The sequence below is a fragment of the Pleurodeles waltl genome, chromosome 8 (genome assembly GCF_031143425.1).
Source record: "Pleurodeles waltl isolate 20211129_DDA chromosome 8, aPleWal1.hap1.20221129, whole genome shotgun sequence".
Taxonomy (NCBI): Eukaryota; Metazoa; Chordata; class Amphibia; order Caudata; family Salamandridae; genus Pleurodeles; species Pleurodeles waltl.
In genome coordinates this window covers 26149378-26171154 of record NC_090447.1, presented here as the reverse complement: position 1 = coordinate 26171154, position 21777 = coordinate 26149378, and positions in this window count along the sequence as shown.

Below are 21777 nucleotides of genomic sequence, written 5' to 3'. Positions count from 1 at the left end.
TACAGCGCATGCATTTACCATGCATCCTTTACCATGCATCCTATACCATGCAATGCATCTACAGCGCATTCCTTTACCATGCATCCTTTACCATGCAATGCTTTTACAGAGCATGCCTTTACCATGCATCCTGTACCATGCATCCTGTACCATGCATCTGTTACCATGCATCTGTTACCATGCATCCTTTACCATGCATGCCTTTACCATGCATGCCTTTACCACGCATCCCCTACCACGCATCCTCTACCACGCATCCTCTACCACGCATCCTCTATCACGCATCCTCTACCACGCATCCTCTACCATGCAATGCTTTTAGAGCACATGCCTTTACCATGCATCCTATACCATGCAATGCTTTTACAGCGCATGCCTTTACCATGCATCCTTTACCATACAATCCTTTTTACTGCGCAATGCCTTTACCACACTTCGGCTTCACCTGGCAAGGTAAGTACACTTATTGTAAGTCAAACCCCATGTTCACTGAAAAAGCCAAACGCTAAAGTGATGTAATCGTTAGGTGAACATGTCAGTGACAACGTAACATTTTAAACTAAAAGAACACTCAAATTCATTGCGACGCGTCTGGCTACGGGATGCCGCGGCGGGGACTCTCTGGATCGTTCTCCTGACACAAGGCAGCCAATTGAAGTGCCACTTGAGAGGCCTAAGTGCTGCAGAGACTTTAGGTACGGGCTAGGAATGCACTGCCACATGGCCCTAACAATTAGTGGTCCTGCAGTGACCTTAAGAGCACCCACGAGCTGCCTCGCTATCCAGACTAAACGCCCTCCCCTAAGTTATATCACCAAGACCAGGCGAGCAAGGGTTAATCAGTAGTACACCACACATGAACAATTCCCCCCTACAAACTGTCACATCTGGTCTGAAAACCTTGAACAATGGGCAATAGGAAAGTGCATGAGGGGGTGAACTGCAATACCAGCACTTCAAAATCGCCCACTGTGTGTGGTGTCAGGCAGTGCCAGACAGAACCCTCCCTTCCCCAGAGCCACAACACTCCCCTGGAACTGCATATTGGGGGTGCATTGGTCTGGCCTGCTACTGGAATGGGAAGAACTAAATCCAAAACCGGGGCCTGGGGCTCTTGGCCGCGCTCCTACTCCCCACCCTCAGAGGACTCTTTAACCCATATGCCAGTATCCTGCTTCCTCCCACGGGCCACGCGCCGCCTCTGGACAAGCTCGACGTTATCCTACAGGAAATAAGAGACCCCAGACTTGATGTCGAACAGAGGCTGGGAGTGATTATCACTGACCTATCACTACTTCTTAAAGATGAACACTGCAAACTAGCAGAAAGAGTCAAGTCAAACAAAGCCACTATCTGCATCCTGGGACCTGCTAAAAAAGACCATGCCAGACAGATCACTAAACTAAAGCGCCAAATCGCACTTCTGCAAGAGCAGGCAGATGATGTCGAAGGTCACTCTTGCAGTAATAATATTCAAATTATAAATCTACCAGAGCGGGGGAGAGGACAGAGGACCTAATGCTGACACAATGCATTGAAAATTGGCTCAAGCCAGCAGTAGCACCGGACTCTCAGAGATATTTGTGGTTGTGAGGGACCATCGAGTTCCCAATAACAAATCTATCCTGGAAGCACCTCCCAGACTTCTGGTGGCCAAAATCTTCAACTATAAAGATCATGATGTACTTCTCAAAGCAGCCTGTGAGAAATCTCCCATACTACTAAACAATGCGAGGATCTCACTGTTTCCTGAGAATACAATGCTGGTACAACGGAGATGCTCATCATTCCAAAAAATAAAGCGGGACCTGAAATTGGCTGGTCTATCATATGCTCTGCTTTTCCCTGCAAAACTCAGGGTTTTGCACAACAAACAGGCTCTCTTCTTTAACTCCCCTGATACAGCATAGAAATGGCTGGACCAAAATGTCCTGAACCTTGGCAAACCAGAGCACAAGAGCCCCAAACAACAGAGAGGAAGACACCATCATCGCCCGGCTGCCAACCCAAGCACAACCCGGGAAGCTACACCCTCTCCACAACAGGCACTGTTGGGTCAACTGGAGGCGCTTAGATCGGCTTCCCAACTCCGGACTAATGCAAACGCAAATAGCTCCAGCTCATTGCAATAGAGTGGCTCTGAATCTGACTCAATTGGTAGCATGGCCCTATTCAATCTATCACTCCCCAAACAGCTAATGAACTCTGATTCCTCTAGTGGCCGACGCATATGAACAGCCAGGGTGGAGATATCCTTCCTAGGCTGGCTGCAACTGCTGGCCAAAATTATAGATGTAATACACTACCATAATATCAAATCAAATCAGGATTTATATAGCTCAACTACTCACCCGTAAGGGTCTCAAGCCGCCGAGGGGGTTTATCCTCTGAGCTTCAATTGAAGTGCCAGGCTTTAAGTTTAAGGTCCTTCCTGAATTGAGGTAGTGATGGTGACTGCCTGAGGTGCAGGGGCACGGTGTTCCAGCTCTTTGTCTGCAAGGTAGCAAAGGATCTTCCAACAGCCGAGTTCTTCCTTATGCAGGGTACGGTGGCTAGTGCTTGTTGAGTGGAGAAGAGAAGGTGATGCAGTGGTTGAGGTAGGAGGGTCCTAAGTCGTGGAGGGCCTTGTATGTGTGGCTGAAGAGTTTAAAGTTAATTCTTTTCTCAATAGGAAGTCAGTGGAGGTCTCTTAGGTGACTGGACATGTGTTCGTGGTCAGGAAAGTCCAGGAGTCTGGCAGAGGCGTTTTGGATGTGCTGCAGTTTCTTCAGGTTCTTTTGGGTTGTGCTGGCATAGAGGGCATTGCTATAGTGGAGTCTGCTGGTATCCAGGGCATAGGATACTGTTCTGAGGCAGTCCTTTGGGATCCATTTGTAGATCTTCCAGAGAAGTCAGAGTTTGTGAAAACAGGAGTGTAGGAGGCTGTCCTGGCTTATAGTGGGCACCTAGTGGTACTTACACCTTGTGCCAGATCCAGTTATCCCTTATTAGTAGATTAGTGGTGTTCTTAGACTGATAGAGGTAGCTATAGCAGAGCAGCTTAGGCTGAACTAGTAGACATGCAAAGCTCCTACTATACCACTTATATCATATAGCACTATATCACAAGAAACACAATACTCAGTTACTAAAAATAAAGGTACTTTATTTTAGTGACAATACGGCAAACGTATCTCAGAGGATATACTCCTCAGGAGGTAAGTAATATACACAAAATATACACACAGACCAAAATCAGCTAAGTAAAACACTGTAGAGCACAATAGAATGCAATAGGAGACAATAGGCCTAGGGGCAACACAAACCGTATACTCCAAAAGTGGAATGCGAACCACGAACGGAACCCAGGCCTAGTGTAGTGTGTAGAGGGTCACTGGGCGTGAAAACACTAAGGGTGTCCAAGATACCCCACCCCAAGACCCTGAAAAGTAGGAGTAATTTATCCTACTACCCCAGAAAGACCGTAAAGTCGAAATAGGGGATTCTGCAAAGGCAACAACTGACTGGAAAGCACTGAAGATGGTTTCCTGGACCTGATGACCTGCAAAGGAAGGGGACCAAGTCCAAGAGTCACGCAAGTGTCCAGGGGGGGGCAGGAGCCCACTAAACCCCAGATGAAGGTGCAAAAGGTCTGCCTCAGGGTGGAATAAGCCAAAGATTCTGCAACAACAGAAGGTGCCAGGACCTTCTTCTTTGGTCAGAAGATGTCCCACAGTGTGCTGGAGGATGCAGAGTTGTTTCCACACAGAAAGACCGCAAACAAGCTTTGCTAGCTCAAAGGGTCATGGATGAAGATTATGGGTGCTGCCCAGGCCCAGGAAGGGCCAGGAGATCGCCCCTTGGAGAAGGAGACAGAGGGCGTACTCAGCAACAGAGATAGCCCACGCAGAAGCAGGCAGCACCTGCAGAAGCACTTGAACAGGCATTCAAGAAATCTGAGCACGGCGGACATCTCAGCACAACAAAAGAGGGTCCCACGAAGTCGGTGGTCAACTCGCTGAGTTGAGCAATGCAGGACGGAGTGCTGGGGACCTCGGCAGTGCTGTGCACGAAGGAATCCTTGCAAAAGTGCACAGAAGCCCTAGCAGCTGCCGATCATGCAGTACACAGGATTACTGCCTGGCGTGGGAGGCAAGGACTTACCTCAACCAAATTTGGACAGAAGGACAGAAGGACCACTGTATTGTCGGGGTCACTTGGATCCAGCTCCTGTGTTCCAGGGACCATGCTCGTCAAGATGAGAGGGGACCCAGAGGACCAGTGATGCAGAGGTTTGGTGCTTGCGGTAGCAGGGGGGAGATTCTGTCGACCCACGGGAGATTTCTTCTTGGCTTCCAGAGCAGGGTGAAGGCAGACAGCCCTCAGAGCATGCACCACCAGGACCAGTCAAGAAAGCCAGCAGGATGAGGTGCTACAATGTTGCTGGTGGTCTTCTCGCTACTTTGTTGCGGTTTTGCAGGCGTCCTGGAGCAGTCAGCGGTCGATCCTTGGCAGAAGTCGAAGAGAGAAGTACAGAGGAACTCTGGTGAGCTCTTGCATTCGTTAGCTGAGGAGAAACCCAGAAGAGAGACCCTAAATAGCCATCAGAGAAGGATTGGCTTCCTAACCAGGTAAGAGCCTATCAGGAGGGGTCTCTGACATCACCTGCTGGCACTGGCCACTCAGAGGTCTCCATTGTGCCCTCACACCTCTGCATTCAAGATGGCAGAGGTCTGGGGCACACTGGAGGAGCTCTGGGCACCACCCCTGGGGGGGTGATGGACAGGGGAGTGGTCACTCCCCTTTCCTTTGTCCAGTTTCATACCAGAGCAGGGGCTGGGGGATCCCTGAGCCGATGTAGACTGGTTTATGCAGAAATGGGCACCAAATGTGCCCTTCAAAGCATTTCCAGAGGCTGGGGGAGGCTACTCCTCTCAGGCCTTTAACACCTATTTCCAATGGGAGAGGGTGTAACACCCTCTCTCAGAGGAAGTCCTTAGTTCTGCCTTCCTGGGACTGGGCTGCCCAGGCCCCAGGGAGGCAGAAACCTGTCTGAGGGTTGGCAGCAGCGGTAGCTGCAGAGAAAACCCCAGAGAGCTGGTTTGGCAGTACCCGGGTCCATGCTGGAGCCCCTGGGATGCATGGGATTGACACCCCAATACCAGATTTGGCATGGGGGGACAATTCCATGATCTTAGACATGTTACATGGCCATGTTCGGAGTTACCATTGTGAAGCTACACATAGGTATTGACCTATGTGTAGTGCACGCGTGTAATGGTGTCCCCGCACTCACAAAGTCCGGGGAAATTGCCCTGAACGATGTGGGAGCACCTTGGCTAGTGCCAGGGTGCCCTCACACTAAGTAACTTTGCACCTAACCTTTACCAAGTGAGGGTTAGACATATAGGTGACTTATAAGTTACTTAAGTGCAGTGTAAATTGGCTGTGAAATAACATGGATGTTATTTCACTCAGGCTGCAGTGGCAGTCTTGTGTAAGAATTGCCCGAGCTCCCTATGGGTGGCAAAAGAAATGCTGCAGCCCATAGGGATCTCCTGGAACCCCAATACCCTGGGTACCTAGGTATCATATACTAAGGCATTATAAGGTTGTTCCAGTGTGCCAATCAGAATTGGTGATAATAGTCACTAGCCTGCAGTGAAAATTGTAAAAGTAGAGAGAGCATAAACACTGAGGTTCTGGTTAGCAGACCCTCAGTGATACAGTTAGGCACCACACAGGGAACACAGTTAGGCCACAAACTATGAGCACTGGGGTCCTGGTTAGCAGGATCCCTGTGACACAGGCAAAAACAAACTGACACACAAGTAAAAATGGGGGTAACATACCAGGCAAGATGGTACTTTCCTACACCTATGCCACAGGCAGTGTTTTGCGTGCATGGCACCCTGAGGGGGATGCCATGTCGACTTTGCCTTTTTCTTCCCATCAACACACACAGTCTGCAATGGCAGTGTGCATGTGTTAGGTGAGGGGTCTCAGGGTGGCACAACACATGCTGCAGCCCTTAGGGACCTTTCCTGGTCACAGGGCCCTTGGTACCACTGGTACCTTTTACAAGGGACTTATCTGTGTGCCAGAGGTGTGCCAATTGTGGAAACAATGGTACATTTTTATGGAAAGAACACTGGTGCAAGGTCCTGGTTAGCAGGATCCTAGCACACTCTCAGTCATGTCAGCATCAATATCAGGCAAAAAGTGTGTGTGGGGGGGGTAATTGCATCAAGGGCCATTTTCCTACAGCTGGTGAGATGTAACTAAGGCTATTTGCACTAATGTCACACATTTCTTACGCTATTATACTTTTATGGACATGACCACAACACTTTAAATGTGTTGGGGCCCCAGGAAACCCCCGTGGCTCTGTCCCAGCAGCCTCTGTTGATTTCTATGTGTTTCCCCTGCAGTAGCTGTGAGTGGCCATGTGGGATGTGTGACTTACTCCAAGACGTAGCTAGAGATCTGAGCCTGTTTGGGCTTTAACATTACTGGAGTAGATGTGGGTGCACCTTTTGTGAATTGCAATTGATGTACCCTTTAATTTGCGTGGCCATTCCCATGTCTCTGTTTGATTTTCCCATTTCTTCTCCTGTTTCGTACCAGATATTGTCCATTTTCCAGTCACTCTGCCCCCTCTCCCTTTGCTATTCCCATATTTTCACCTCAGTTATAGGTCTACAGGTGCGGAGTAATTGGCACACATGGCGGCAGGCCATGCATAGGGCAGGTTGGCGCTGGGCAGACTTCCCTGGCCACACCTTTGTGCCTATCTGTTAGCCATACAAACAGGAGGTGGTGTTGTGTAGCCATTTTAGTTATAGCTCCATGCAAGTTATTTTAACATACTAGGCCTGCAGCAATGCACTTTCACCTAGATATATTTTATTCAGCTTTGTTTATTATTTTAACAATCGCCACATTTGCGGTCTTGTTTTATTTCTATCCAGCTGTTCTTTGCCTAGGCCAGCACTGAGTTCTTAAATAAGACATTTTCTTTCACTCTGTGCTTTTCTCAAGGCTGCAGTAAGATAGGTTGCCAGTAAAACGTGGTAACGCTTTGTCTCTGGTGTTCATAGAAATGTACACATCCTTACGTAGGGACATTTTCTCAGAACATCAGCTGTTTTATCATAAAAACAATTCCCTGCCCCTTACACGTTAGAGGGAGATTCCAGCCAGATGACCACGACTATGCTGATTGCTGAACGCTTCGCTACAGCTGCTTACGCAGACTTCAGGCCTCCGCTCAGGTATGGGGATGATGTCTTCACTGGGGAATCTGAAGGGCAGAACTAGAGCTTAACAGGCTATGCTATAATATAGTCTAGGTAGGAATTAGTACGTTGATTCTAGTGACAATATGATAGCATTATTTGTATACTTTACTCTCCTGGTCACAATTTTAATCCTCCTGTGTTTTATCGTCCTGGTTATTGCAGTACATGCTTTAGTATCTAAGATGCAGTTGCTTCAATAAAAATCTTATTGAAACATATACTGCCTCTGATTGTCCTTGTATGCGTGAGACCAATGTAACTGAGAGAAACGGATGTGATCTGAGTGACCACGATTTCCCTGAGGAATCGATTGTGTCATGCGATCGTCTGCCTAATCATCCCTGCTCGTGGGTTGGACTCAGCCGTCCCACACCGCAGGCGACTCTGCTGCTCAAAACCCAGTAGTCTTATTAGAATAATGAGAGCCTACGCGACAGTAGTATTAGAGCACTGAACCCCTGGATCTAAATCACCAGCACCCAACACTCTTGCAGAATTCCTCCTTCAGCAGATGAGATTGGTTAGATTGTGACCCTTAAATCAGTAGGGTGTCCACAGAAAGTGCACAATTAGCTGTAGGAATGCATTAGAACACCAAAGGAGAGGTCAAATATTTTGTAAGGGTGCCACTGTAGTGTCTTTTTTTATAGACTGGATACTACAGCCCCGCCCTTGCCTCTCAGGGACCTCTCTGCCCCCCAGGCTCCCTGGGATGAGAGCTGTTGGCCTCTTTCGCAGCTTCAGCCCATGAAGTGAAACTTATCTTACTTACATTTCAGAGGTGGGGCAGTGGCAGGGAATGTCTGATGAGCTGCTGTACTTCCTGCTCTTACCAACATAGAGGTCAGTGGAGACAGACTCTGAAAGTCACAGACGGTCCCCCACACAGCCCACTTCCCCTTCATCTTGTAAAACACATTTCCACATCTGGCTGCAGCATGAGTGGGTGGTACCTTGACCGGGAGGACCCCCTGGTTCCTGCCATCCTAAGGAACGTTAGGGCTCTGGGCAAACATACTTTGTGGCTTCTTTTCAGGACAAGTTGAATCTGTTACCTATTTTCAGATAATTGACTCGAAAAGACTAGATACCACAGCCCTGCCCTTCCATCTCAGGGACCTCCCTGCCCCCCAGGCACAGGCACCATTCTCTGGGAGGCGTTGCTTTGTTTCACAGCTTCAGCCCATGAAGTGAAACTTATCTTAGTTTCATTTCAGGGCTGAAACTGTGACCTGAGATGTCTGAAATGAAACTGTAACCAGAGGTGTCTGGAATGAAACTGTGACCAGGGATATCTGGAATTAATTGTTACACTTCATGCAATTGTCAACAGTGAGTTAACAATGAAGCTCGGTCCCCCATGGCTTCCCCCACAGTCACCACCCCTTCAAACTGTTAAAAGCATTTTCTAATCAGGCTGTGGCATGAGTGACTATTGTGACACGAAGAAGCCCCCGTCGGTGCCATTTGTGGGGGTACCGGGCAAAATGTTTTGGAAAGTTTTGTGACTTATGTGCAGTTACTTCAAGCCCTGGCGATGGCAAACTACATTGAATTACATGTTAAACTTTCAGAAAAGGGGCATGCAACACATCTGAAGGCCAAGCTGCCCACCACTCCTCGGCAGAACAGCACCAAAAGAAAGCTTTAACAAGTATTGACAAAGAACAAACACAGAAAGGGTGACTTGGTGGATGTTTAGCAGCCAAGTGCCGAACACTGAAACAAGACGTGTGCACATGGTGCTGCAAACTGAAGCTTTATTTCTATATATTCCTAACTCCACACAAAACCCTCTTCCCAACTGGTAATCTCGCCACACTACTGAAAATCACACCAGTGCTCCAAGAAGTTTCACAATTCCATCCTGCAAAATCTGATATTGTTTCCATAATTCTTCTGCTTCATCCCTAATCTCCTTTCACTGTGTTTACAATGTTCTAGTTAAACAGGAGCTCCAGCTCTGCTAAGAGAAGCTGAAGGGGGCAGAAGGCACGAGAAGAACAGAGAGGTGAGCAGAAGAGTGCCGAGAGCATTGTACTAGTGCGAGAAGGGAGGTAGAGATAGGGGTGAGGTACAGAGGCAGGTAAGGGAAGGAGAGGCGGAAGGCGAAGAGAGAGAGGTGAGGTAGAGAGAGATGAGGTAGAGAGAGGTGAGGCAAAGAGAGATGAGGTAGAGAGAGGCGACGCAGAGAGAAGTGAGGTAAAGAGAGGTGAGGTAGAGAGAGGTGAGGTAGAAAGAGGTGAGGTGAAGCAGAAAGAGGTGAGGTGAGGCAAAGAGAGATGAGGTAGAGAGAGGCGACGAAGAGAGAGGTGAGGTAGAGAGAGGTGTGGTTGAGAGAAGTGAGGTAAAGAGAGATGAGGTAGAGAGGGGTGAGGTAGAGAGAGATGAGGTCGAGAGGTGAGGTAGAGAGAGGCGAGGTAGGGAGAGGTGAGGTACAGAGAGGTGTGGTTGAGAGAAGTGAGGTAAAGAGAGATGAGGTAGAGAGGGGTGAGGTAGAGAGAGATGAGGTCGAGAGGTGAGGTAGAGAGAGGCGAGGTAGAGAGAGGTGAGGTAGAGAGGTGGGGTAGAGAATGGTGAGGTACAGAGAGGTGTGGTTGAGAGAAGTGAGGTAAAGAGAGATGAGGTAGAGAGGGGTGAGGTAGAGGGAGGTGAGGCAGAGAGGGGCGAGGCAGAGGGAGGCGAGATAGAGAGAGGTGAGGTAGAGAGAGGCAAGGTAGAGAGAGGCGAGGCAGGGGGAGGTGAGGTAGAGAGGTGGGGTAGAGAGAGGTGAGATAGAGAGAGGTGTGGTTGAGAGATATGAGGTAAAGAGAGATGAGGTAGAGATGGGTGAGGTAGAGAGAGGTGAGGTTGAGAGGGGCGAGGCAGGGAGGGGCGAGATAGAGAGAGGTGAGGTAGAGAGGTAGAGAGAGGCGTGGTAGAGAGAGGTGCAGGTGAGAGTTGAGGTACAGAGAGGTGAGGTAGAGAGAGGTGAGGTAGAGAGAGGTGAGGTGAGGTAAAGAGATGAGTTAGAGAGAGGTTAGGTACAGAGGGGTGAGGCAGAGAGAGGTGAGGTACAGAGGTGAGGTAGAGAGAGGTGAGGTAGAGAGAGGTGAGGTGAGGTAAAGAGATGAGTTAGAGAGGTGAGGTACAGAGGGGTGAGGCAGAGAGAGGTGAGGTACAGAGGTGAGGTAAAGAGCAGTGAGGTAGAGAGAGGTGAGGAAAAGAGAGGTGAGGTAGGGGGATGTGAGGTAGAGAGGGGGAGGTAGAGAGAGGTGAGGTACAGAGATATGAGGTACAGAGAGGTGGGGTACATAGAGGTAAGGTACAGAGAGGTACGGTAGGGAGAGGTGAGGTAGAGAGAGGTGAAGGTAGAGAGAGGTGCAGGAGAGAGGTGAGGTACATGGAGGTAAGGTACAGAGAGGTGCGGTAGGGAGAGGTGAGGTAGAGAGAGGTGCAGGTAGAGAGAGGTGCAGGAGTTAGGTGAGGTACAGAGAGGTAAGGTAGAGAGTGGTGAGGCAGAGAGAGGTGAAGTACAGAGGGTGAGTCAAATATAGAAAGATGTACAGAGAGACAAGGGAAAGCGAGAATAGGTGATGATGAAAGAGATAGCAAAAGATTCCGGTACAGAGAGAAGAAGTAGATGGAACAGTAGTAAACAGAGAGAGAGGAGGCAGAAAGGTGAGGTAGCAAACGAAAGGTGAAGTAAATCGATAAGTTAGTGTCCAAGGTGATGTAATGGAAGAGGTGTGATGTAAAGAAAGAAATGGAGGAGTGAGGTCAGGTAGAAAGTAGTAAGAGAGACAGAAAAGTGAGAGAAGTAGAAAGATGTGAGGTAGGACACATATGCAAGCACTCACCCATCCACGTGCACACTCACTCCCACCCTGTGCATTTACAAGCACACATACACCCATTCACAGCTCGCACTCACAAATACACATACCTACATACATACACGCGTGCATGCACACCTCAAACATTTCAAAAGTGTTTCGGCTCAACCGGTGATCTCAGGTGGCAAGGTCCGAGGTTCCTGGAGGATTGGTGGTGCCACCTTGTCTCATTGGCTGATTGTAGGTCAGCCAGTGAGAGGAGGAGGCAGTCCCTTACTCGTCACAGAGTGGGATGGGGTCAGTGAGACTGATGGCCCTGCTGAACTCTGTGACAAGATGTCACTGATTGACGCTCACCCCTGGACACCTGGGCACCTCTCCCTCGTCACAGAGTGGGATGGGGTCAGTGAGACTGTTGGCACAGCCTGACTCTGTGACAAGATCTCACTGACTGACGCTCGCCCCTGGACATCTGGGCACCTCTCCCTCGTCACAGAGTGGGATGGGGTAGGTGAGACTGATGGCCCTGCTTAACTCTGTGACAAGATGTCACAGACTGACGCTCGACCCTGGACACCTGGGCACCTCTCCCTCGTCACAGAGTGGGATGGGGTCAGTGAGACTGATGTAGCCGCCTAACTCTGTGACAAGATGTCACTGATTGACGCTCACCCCTGGACACCTGGGCACCTCTGCCTTGTCACAGAGTGGGATGGGGGCAGTGAGACTGATGGCCCGCCTAACTCTGTGACAAGATCTCACTGATTGTTGCTTGCCCCTGGACACCTGGGCACCTCTCAGTCGTCACAGAGTGGGATGGGGTCAGTGAAACTACTGTCCCTGCCTAACTCTATGACAAGATGACACTGATTGACACTCAGCCCTGGACACCTCTTCATGAGTGGGAGGACCTTGAGGAGGTTTCCTGGGCTGAGGAGCTCATGCCCACGAGGTTCTGAAATCCTCAGCCTGGCAAAGCTCAGTTGAGGCGTCAGCGTATTTAGCGCATTTACAGCACCTGCCTGTTCATAACGTGACACGTTTCTGTCAGGCTGACCTTTGCTCATTCTTCATGACTGGCAAAAGGTGGGGAGCGGGGCCCCTCGGTCCTTAAGGACAGGCCACCCCTGGATGAGGTAGAGGGTTGTAGAGAGAAGTGACATAGATGTAGTCAGAGATAGGGACAAATAGAGAAGTGCAGGAACGAGTGATTGATAAGGAAAGAGGTACAACACGGTAGAGAAGTTGAAAGAAAGAAGTGAAGTAGAGAATGGTGATGCAGAAAGAGAGGGAAGAGTTAGAGAGAGAAACACTGGAGACAGAGGGAGTTAAGGAAAAGAGATGCAATTCATTTTTATGTTAAAAGTGAACATGGTCTTTCTGAGAAGCTGGCATCAGAGGCTGTTCTGCAATGGCCATAAAGCGGTAGACCCACCGGTGTCTTCTAGTGCATTGTGTGAACCCTGGGTGCTGGCATGCGATCACCCAAGCACCACCCGTGTGGTGGCTGCATGGAACGCCCCCTTGACGCAAAGTAACACAAAGCAAAGCACTGCACAGCTTTCCTTTATTTTTGGTTATAACCCAACACAAATCGCAATTGCAGACTCTATGCAAAGTCTTTTTAACTCTGGGCAGTGGCTCATGGCTCGTAAGGCTTGTGAATCTTTCTTTCTTTCTTTCCATCTTCCTTTCCTTCTTTGTTCCAACTCTTTCTTTTATTCTTTTTCTATATTTCTTTGCAGCTTTCTTCCTTCTTTACTTTTCCTTATCTTTTTACGTTCTTTTGTTGTTTACATTTTCTTTTTCATCTACCTTTCCTCTCTTCTGGCTTTGTTCCATTTTCTATTCTTCAGGGAAAGAGGAGCAATGCGCCGTATTTAGGGCAATACCTGCCTTATCCCCTGTTCAGGAGCTCTTTTGACAGCCTAGCGACAACACAGGCACCCTTGTACTATGGTGTAAGGGTGCCTGAGTTGCATGCAAGATTGTTTGTGTGCAGCAAGGGACACCTTCCTGCACAAAAACAATCCTGAGAGTCATATTTCTTTTTCTGTGTGTGCTGCAGAATGCAGCAAACAGAAAAAGATGAAGTAAGAAGAAGAAATAAACATATTTCTCTTCTTTATGCCTCTCCTGGGAAAGAGTATCTTTTTGGCACATTCCCAGGCTTATCAGTTCTGGTAAATCTGGAACTACGTCAAAAGCCATGGGAGTTGTGTGGGAACACCCACACAATGCCCATGTCATGCCTTCCCAGGGCACAGTAAGGCAATGCAGCGTTGCCTTACTCCAGATTTATGGAGCCACTCAGGGCCACGCAAAGTGGCCTTGCGTGGCTTCATAAATCACATGTAAGGTTTCCGTCACTCTTGCACCATGCGTAAATAGGCCCCTCAGTCTACACTCTGGGCCATATTTATGGCCAAGTCGTGCAGTGGAGCACAGCAAGTCACATTACAGCCCGCCCACTGCTCTTCATTTGTTTGTTTCAGTGTCCTTTAAAAATACTTGGTTGCTAGTGGTCAATTCTTCCACTCTGTCCCTTCTTTTGGGCTTTTGTTTACACCCATGAAGCAGGGACCAAGTACTGTATCTTTACGCTTTAATTGTTTATCTGTTTGTTTGGGGACTATTTTTTTTTTTTCTTTCCTGCTCGTTTGAATGTTTGCGTGTGTTTAGCTTCAGCGTCCATAGCTTCAACTGTGGTTGAAAACAGGCCTGTAAATCTTGTCACCTTTCTTCAGCACGGTGCCCACTTTCATGCTTTTATTTACAGCACAGCGCCCCAGAGCTGGTCATCAACTCTGCAATGACTCCTGTGTGTGAAGCATTTAGGTGCCTTAATATTGCACTGCAAGCATGTGTCTTCTTTCAGGCTGAAGTTTTTGTCTTTGTTTCCTGCTCATCTCATGCTCTTATCTCCACACATTTTCAGTGCAATCAAAGACTGAGATCAAATATCAGACGTTTTCCGAAGAGCCATGTTCCGTGCACCAAACTCCTTCCACTTGTTTATCCTCTTGGGGCTGGGTCAGAGTACATTTTTCCACTGAAGACTGTGTATGAACTTCAAGATGTGAGTCTTGCTTGCTTGCGTTGCCACCTTGCCATTAGATAAGTTCAATGTCATGATGTTTCATCCCAAATAGGCTCAATGTAGTGTTTTGGAGCCAAGTGTATGGAAGCGTTGAGAAGCACGTACATTTTACATTTTCAGAAGTGAAGCACTAGACTCAATCCTATCACATGCTCTCTATGCGCACAGTTGGGTAAAGATGAGTGTATGGTTAAATGAATTTAGCCACTTTGAATCCTACCCCTTTATGATATAGTTTCCATGTTTATGAAGTCACTGCCGCGCTTAGAAACATGTTCAGGCTCGAAGTCGAAGCAGGCTTTGACATGCTGACAGATGGAACACCGCAGATTAATTATGGTCTTGCAATACACAGAATGGTGTTAAAGTACTGTTTTGTTAAACTTGACTTTATTCAACATTACCTTCCGAAATACCAGTGATGGGTGGTTTAACACCCTAGTATAGTTTCTGTAGAACAGTGTCACTGTTGGCATGGTTACCTCCCCACTTTTTGTCTAGTATTGATGCGAAATTTGATTGAAAGTGGGCTGGGACCCTACTAACCAGGCCCCAGCCCCAGTGTTCTTTCCCTAAAACTGTACCTTTGTTTCCACAATTGCCACAACCCTGGCACACAGCTAAGTCCCTTGTAAAAGGTACCCATGGCACCAGGGGCTCTGAGACCAGGGAAGGTCTCTAAGGGTGGCGGCATGTATTATGCCACCCTAGGGGACCCCTCACCAAGCACATACACACTGCCTTGTAGCTTGTGTGTGCTGGTGAGGGGAAAAAGATAAAAGTTGACATGGCACCCTCTCAGGGCGCCATGCCCACAAATCACTGCCTGTGGCATCGGGAAGTCACCCCTCTAGCAGGCCTTACAGCCCTAAGGCAGGGTGCACTATACAACAGGTGAGGGCATAGCTGGATGAGCAATGTGCCCCTACAGTGTCTAAGTCCATTCTTAGGCATTGTAAGTGCAGTGTAGCCATATTGAGTATATGGTCTGGGAGTTTGTCATTATGAACTCCACAGCTCCATAATGGCTTCTCTGAATCCTGGGAAGCTTGGTATCAAACCTCTCAGCACAATAAACCCACACTAATGCCAGTGTGGGATTTATTGAAAAATGCACATAGAGGGCATCTTAGTAATATTACATAGGTCATTCCATTTTATCTTAATTTATCTCACTTATTCTGGAATTCGTTTTTTAGGTATTTGAAACATTTATATGTTTTGTTGTTATTACAACTGACTGGATACCATTCAGGGTACGTGTTTCTGGAGTTTGTTTCCCTTGCATATCCTGATACTTAGTTGCTTTTTCGACTTTTGGGATCTTACGTCTCATTACACCTATTACTAGTTGTTACACACATACTTATGGGATTGGTCTTACTTTATACATATTCTAACTCACTTTTTCATTACTGATACACGCCGTATAATATGCGAGTGCATGATCAAGAACACGTTGCTGTGAGAAGGTAGCCTCTTTCTAGCCTTGTTACCCCCACTTTTGGCCTGTTTGTGAGTGTATGTCAGGGTGTTTGTCACTGTTTTCACTGTCTCACTGGGATCCTGATAGCCAGGCCTCAGTGCTCATAGTGAAAACACCATGTTTTCAGTATGGTTGTTATGTGTCACTGGGATCCTGCTAGTCAGGACCCCAGTGCTCATAGGTTTGTGGCCTATATGTATGTGTCACTGGGACCCTGTCACACAGGGCCCCAGTGCTCATAGGTGTGCATGTATATGTTCCCTGTGTGGTGCCTAACTGTCTCACTGAGGCTCTGCTAACCAGAACCTCAGTGGTTATGCTCTCTCATTACTTTCAAATTGTCACTAACAGGCTAGTGACCATTTTTTACCAATTTACATTGGCTTACTGGAACACCCTTATAATTCCCTAGTATATGGTACTGAGGTACCCAGGGTATTGGGGTTCCAGGAGATCCCTATGGGCTGCAGCATTTCTTTTGCCACCCATAGGGAGCTCTGACAATTCTTACACAGGCCTGCCACTGCAGCCTGAGTGAAATAACGTCCACGTTATTTCACAGCCATTTTACACTGCACTTAAGTAACTTATAAGTCACCTATATGTCTAACCTTTACCTGGTAAAGGTTAGGTGCAAAGTTACTTAGTGTGAGGGCACCCTGGCACTAGCCAAGGTGCCCCCACATTGTTCAGAGCCAATTCACTGAACTTTGTGAGTGCGGGGACACCATTACACGCGTGCACTACATATAGGTCACTACCTATATGTAGCTTCACCATGGTAACTCCGAATATGGCCATGTAACATGTCTATGATCATGGAATTGCCCCCTCTATGCCATCCTGGCATTGTTGGTACAATTCCATGATCCCAGTGGTCTGTAGCACAGACCCTGGTACTGCCAGACTGCCCTTCCTGGGGTTTCACTGCAGCTGCTGCTGCTGCCAACCCCTCAGACAGGCAGCTGCCCTCCTGGGGTCCAGCCAGGCCTGGCCCAGGATGGCAGAACAAAGAACTTCCTCTGAGAGAGGGTGTGACACCCTCTCCCTTTGGAAAATGGTGTGAAGGCAGGGGAGGAGTAGCCTCCCCCAGCCTCTGGAAATGCTTTGTTGGGCACAGATGTGCCCAATTCTGCATAAGCCAGTCTACACCGGTTCAGGGACCCCTTAGCCCCTGCTCTGGCGCGAAACTGGACAAAGGAAAGGGGAGTGACCACTCCCCTGACCTGCACCTCCCCTGGGAGGTGTCCAGAGCTCCTCCAGTGTGCTCCAGACCTCTGCCATCTTGGAAACAGAGGTGCTGCTGGCACACTGGACTGCTCTGAGTGGCCAGTGCCACCAGGTGACGTCAGAGACTCCTGCTGATAGGCTCCTTCAGGTGTTAGTAGCCTTTCCTCTCTCCTAGGTAGCCAAACCCTCTTTTCTGGCTATTTAGGGTCTCTGTCTCTGGGGAAACTTTAGATAACGAATGCATGAGCTCAGCCGAGTTCCTCTGCATCTCCCTCTTCACCTTCTGATAAGGAATCGACCGCTGACCGCGCTGGAAGCCTGCAAACCTGCAACATAGTAGCAAAGACGACTACTGCAACTCTGTAACGCTGATCCTGCCGCCTTCTCGACTGTTTTCCTGCTTGTGCATGCTGTGGGGGTAGTCTGCCTCCTCTCTGCACCAGAAGCTCCGAAGAAATCTCCCGTGGGTCGACGGAATCTTCCCCCTGCAACCGCAGGCACCAAAAAGCTGCATCTCCGGTCCCTTGGGTCTCCTCTCAGCACGACGAGCGAGGTCCCTCGAATCCAGCGACACCGTCCAAGTGACCCCCACAGTCCAGTGACTCTTCAGCCCAAGTTTGGTGGAGGTAAGTCCTTGCCTCACCTCGCTGGGCTGCATTGCTGGGAACCGCGACTTTGCAAGCTACTCCGGCCCCTGTGCACTTCCGGCGGAAATCCTTCGTGCACAGCCAAGCCTGGGTCCACGGCACTCTAACCTGCATTGCACGACTTTCTAAGTTGGTCTCCGGCGACGTGGGACTCCTTTGTGCAACTTCGGCGAGCACCGTTTCTCGCATCCTCGTAGTGCCTGTTTCTGGCACTTCTCCGGGTGCTACCTGCTTCAGTGAGGGCTCTTTGTCTTGCTCGACGTCCCCTCTCTCTGCAGGTCCAATTTGCGACCTCCTGGTCCCTCCTGGGCCCCAGCAGCGTCCAAAAACGCCAAACGCACGATTTGCGTGTAGCAAGGCTTGTTGGCGTCCATCCGGCGGGAAAACACTTCTGCACGACTCTCCAAGGCGTGGGGGATCCATCCTCCAAAGGGGAAGTCTCTAGCCCTTGTCGTTCCTGCAGTATTCACAGTTCTTCAGCCTAGTAAGAGCTTCTTTGCACCAACCGCTGGCATTTCTTGGGCATCTGCCCATCTCCGAGCTGCTTGTGACTTTTGGACTTGGTCCCCTTGCTCCACAGGTACCTTCAGACAGGAATCCATCGTTGTTGCATTGCTGATTTGTGTTTTCCTTGCATTCTCCCTCTAACACGACTATTTTGTCCTTAGGGGAACTTTAGTGCACTTTGCACTCACTTTTCAGGGTCTTGGGGAGGGTTATTTTTCTAACTCTCACTATTTTCTAATAGTCCCAGCGACCCTCTACAAGGTCACATAGGTTTGGGGTCCATTCGTGGTTCACATTCCACTTTTGGAGTATATGGTTTGTGTTGCCCCTATCCCTATGTTTCCCCATTGCATCCTATTGTAACTATACATTGTTTGCACTGTTTTCTAAGACTATACTGCATATTTTTGCTATTGTGTATATATATCTTGTGTATATTTCCTATCCTCTCACTGAGGGTACACTCTAAGATACTTTGGCATATTGTCATAAAAATAAAGTACCTTTATTTTTAGTATAACTGTGTATTGTGTTTTCTTATGATATTGTGCATATGACACTAAGTGGTACTGTAGTAGCTTCACACGTCTCCTAGTTCAGCCTAAGCTGCTCTGCTAAGCTACCATTATCTATCAGCCTAAGCTGCTAGACACCCTATACACTAATAAGGGATAACTGGGCCTGGTGCAAGGTGCAAGTACCCCTTGGTACCCACTACAAGCCAGTCCAGCCTCCTACATTGGTTGTGCAGTGGTGGGATAAGTGCTTTGAGACTACTTACCACTCTTGTCATTGTACTTTTCATAAGAGAAAAATATACAAAACAAGGTCAGTGTATATACACATAGCCAAAAAGTTTTTCATTTCCTCTTTTCACTCTTTTCTAAGTGCTGAAAAGTACTTCTAAACTTTCAAAAAGTTCTTAAAAGTTTAAAAAGTTTTTTTTCTGTCTTTCCAAAAAGTTCTGAAAACTTTTTTTTTCTTTGTCTATCACTTTAACTCTCTCTAAAAATGTCTGGCACAGGCCAAAAAGTTGAACTGTCCAAACTTGCATATGATCACCTTAGCTGGAAAGGAGCAAGGAGTCTCTGCATAGAGAGAGGTTTGAGTGTAGGGAAGAATCCTTCCTTAGAACTGTTAATTAATATGCTTAGAGTACAGGATAAGGCCATAAGTGCCCAATCTGTAGAAAAAGTAGCTAATGGTTCTCAATCTGATCCAGGGACTCCCCCAGGAAAAGGTTCAGGAAAGAAACTTCTCAGCCTGCCCATTACTAGACAGTCTAGCATAGTTGGTACAGAGGTTGAATCACACCATACTAATGGTGTGCTCTCACATTATACTGGTAGCCAAGCTGTTAGGGTGCCCTCTGTAAGGGACAGGTCTCCTTCTGTTCATTCCCATCATACCTCTGTATCTAGAAATGTCCCTCCCACCCACCCTGATGACAGATTGTTAGAAAGGGAGCTCAATAGATTGAGAGTGGAACAAACCAGACTGAAGCTCAAGAAGCAACAGCTGGATTTGGATAGACAGTCTTTAGAAATAGAGAGGGAAAGACGGAAGTTGGGTTTAGATACCCATGGTGGCAGCAGCAGTATTCCCCATAGTCATCCTGCAAAAGAGCATGATTCCAGGAATCTGCACAAGATAGTTCCCCCTTATAAGGAGGGGGATGACATTAACAAGTGGTTTGCTGCACTTGAGAGGGCCTGTGCTGTACAGGATGTCCCTCAAAAGCAGTGGGCTGCTATCCTATGGCTATCATTTAGTGGAAAAGGTAGGGATAGGCTCCTTACAGTGAAAGAAAATGATGCCAATAATTTTACAGTTCTTAAGAATGCACTCCTGGATGGTTATGGCTTAACCACTGAACAGTACAGGATAAAGTTCAGAGAGACCAAAAAGGAGTCTTCACAAGACTGGGTTGATTTCATTGACCATTCAGTGAAGGCCTTGGAGGGGTGGTTACATGGCAGTAAAGTTACTGATTATGAAAGCCTGTATAACACAATCCTGAGAGAGCATATACTTAATAATTGTGTGTCTGATTTGTTGCACCAGTACCTGGTAGACTCTGATCTGACCTCTCCCCAAGAATTGGGAAAGAAGGCAGACAAATGGGTCAGAACAAGGGTGAACAGAAAAGTTCATACAGGGGGTGACAAAGATGGCAATAAGAAGAAAGATGGTGAAAAATCTCAAGATAAGCATGGGGATAAGGGTAAAACCAAAGATCCCACTTCAAATCTTAAACACTCTTCAGAGGGTGGGGATAAAACAAATTCTTCCTCTTCTTCCCAACCTGCACACATTAAAAAGCCCTGGTGCTTTGTGTGTAAAAACAGAGGCCATAGGCCAGGGGATAAGTCCTGTCCAGGTAAACCCCCTGAGCCTACCACCACTAATACATCAAGCTCTAGTGCCCCTAGCAGTAGTGGTACTAGTGGTGGGACTGCTGGCAACAGTCAAGCAAAGGGTGTAGTTGGGTTCACTTATGGGTCCATAGTGGAAACTGATGTAATCAGTCCCAAGACAGTTTCTGTCACACCTAGTGGCATTGGCCTTGCCACACTGGCTGCTTGTCCCCTTACAATGGATAAGTACAGGCAGACAGTGTCAATAAATGGTGTTGAGGCCTTGGCCTACAGGGACACAGGTGCCAGTTTCACTTTGGTGACTGAAAACCTAGTGCCTCCTGAACAACACATCATCGGACAACAGTATAAGATTATTGATGTCCATAACTCAAATAAGTTTCTTCCCTTAGCTATAATTCAGTTTAGTTGGGGTGGAGTTACTGGCCCTAAGCAGGTGGTGGTATCACCTAGCTTACCTGTAGACTGTCTCTTAGGTAATGACCTAGAGGCCTCAGGTTGGGCTGATGTAGAGTTTTATGCCCATGCAGCCATGCTGGGCATCCCTGAGGAATTGTTCCCTCTCATTTCAAGTGAAATGAAAAAGCAAAGGAGAGAAGGCCTGAAAACTCAGGATCCCTCTCCATCAACAGGTAAAAAGGGTATCACAGTATCCCCTAACCACCCTACCATTCAGGATACTATTCCTGTGGTGGGAGAAACCTCTCCTGGGGTGGCACCTGTTCCAAGGGAATCATCAGCTGGCAAAGCTGGACTCCCTGAGGTGGAAGTACCTCTCTGTGGGATAACTAACATTGGTGAGAAAAACAGCACCATTTTAGTTAACATGGAGCATCCCTCCAACCCTCCCAGAGAAACTTTAGTGCAGAAACCCTGCACTACCTCACAACACTTAGGACAGCATCCCTGCCCTAGTGTGGAGCTGATAGGACAGCATCCCTGCCCTGCTCCAACCCAAGAGAAACAGCATCCCTGTTCTCTCTTCCAGCCATATGGACAAAGTTTTTGCCCAGCTATGGCTTTTCTGAGACAGCATCCCTGTCTGGCATTTCCATCACTACAAATAGGTTCAGTGGACAATTCCCACTGCTCTAAACTAAAACTTACTGATAGAAACTCTGAAAATACATCTTCACATTGTTGCTTAGCTAAAAAACTTCAAACAGGGTGGTTTACATCCCCACAGGGAAGTAACCATTTAGTGGATGATAAAGGGAGTAACCAGTCTATTGCAGAGCTACTCTCTACTTATCACCACTTAGACAATAAAGTCTCAACTGGCCAAGGTTAGCCTTATTGTCCTTCGTTTGGGGGGGGGTTGTGTGAGAAGGTAG